The sequence below is a fragment of the Cebus imitator genome, unplaced genomic scaffold (assembly GCF_001604975.1).
Source record: "Cebus imitator isolate Cc_AM_T3 unplaced genomic scaffold, Cebus_imitator-1.0 Scaffold38, whole genome shotgun sequence".
In the NCBI taxonomy this organism is placed as follows: domain Eukaryota; kingdom Metazoa; phylum Chordata; class Mammalia; order Primates; family Cebidae; genus Cebus; species Cebus imitator.
In genome coordinates this window covers 1,270,562-1,271,204 of record NW_016107353.1, presented here as the reverse complement: position 1 = coordinate 1,271,204, position 643 = coordinate 1,270,562, and the positions used below count along the sequence as shown (strand labels likewise).

Here is a 643-nt window from a genome sequence, read left to right as displayed (position 1 = left end):
CCGTCTCAAAAAAAAAAAAAGAAAAATACAGATGAAATAAATAGCCACCATCTCCCCAGGCACAAGGAACAGCTTACTTTTTGCCAGATTTCTTAATTCCACCTGTGGCCAGGGGCCCTTCCCCATGGCCTTTGCTTTTAGCTCCTCCAGTTTCTTCTGCTCCTCTTTTTGTTTCTGCTTGAAAGCCTTATCTTCCTCATCCGTCTCCTTGGCCTGCTTCTTGGGCTGTTTCAGGGGCTTCTTGCCACCTTCGTGGCTGGACATGGCACCTACCACCCCTTCCCCAGACCCTCTACTTTCTGATTCTTGAGCCTGAGGTAAATATCCTTTTTGTCCCCAAACTCCGAGATACCTGGGGGCCTTGCTCCTATCTTTTTCTATCCAAGGACCCCCGCCAAAAAGGCTGTGGTATAGTTGGATGTAAACACATACATCCAGAAGCAGCTGGGGGTGATTTTACTCACAAAAGCAAAGGGGTATGGAATTCAGCAGGTATTGATATTAAATCTAAAGGTCACATGTTTGACAGGTGTGGTGGCTGATGCCTGTAAGTCCAGCACTTTGATAGGCTAAGGCGGGAGGACTGTTTGAGTTTAAGACCAGCCTGGGCAATACAGCAAGACCCCATTTCTATAAAAAGTAA

At 46.7% G+C, this 643-nt stretch overlaps 1 pseudogene; it reads right to left on the bottom strand.

Moving 5' to 3' along the window:
• Positions 1-73: 73 nt before the first annotated feature.
• Positions 74-270, bottom strand: LOC119470715 (annotated as a pseudogene).
• Positions 271-643: the final 373 nt, after the last annotated feature.